This window comes from Psittacula echo (assembly GCF_963264785.1).
Source record: "Psittacula echo genome assembly, chromosome: Z".
NCBI classification, from domain to species: domain Eukaryota; kingdom Metazoa; phylum Chordata; class Aves; order Psittaciformes; family Psittacidae; genus Psittacula; species Psittacula echo.
In genome coordinates, this window is record NC_137742.1 from 87,061,923 (window position 1) to 87,062,240 (window position 318).

Genomic DNA, 318 nt, shown 5'->3' on the forward strand with positions numbered 1-318 from the left:
ATATAGTTTACCAAGAAACTGGAGATGACTTAAAAATAAAAAACAAGTAATAAAGACAAAATTGCTGTGACAATATCTGGTATTTTTAAAAAATTTATTATTTAGGATAATCTTCTCAATGTTCTTTAAAATCAAGGTGCTAATCTATTGTGTCTGAAAGGCACCATAGAGACTATGAGGAGTAAACATCTCATTGGCATTTTTCACAACTGGAGAATTTATCTGTCTCCAAGAGAATCCAAATGAAATGTAAAGAGCAAGATATACAAACAGGAGCTAATTTGCAGCTGCCCAGGTGTGAAACCACTATGTTTCATG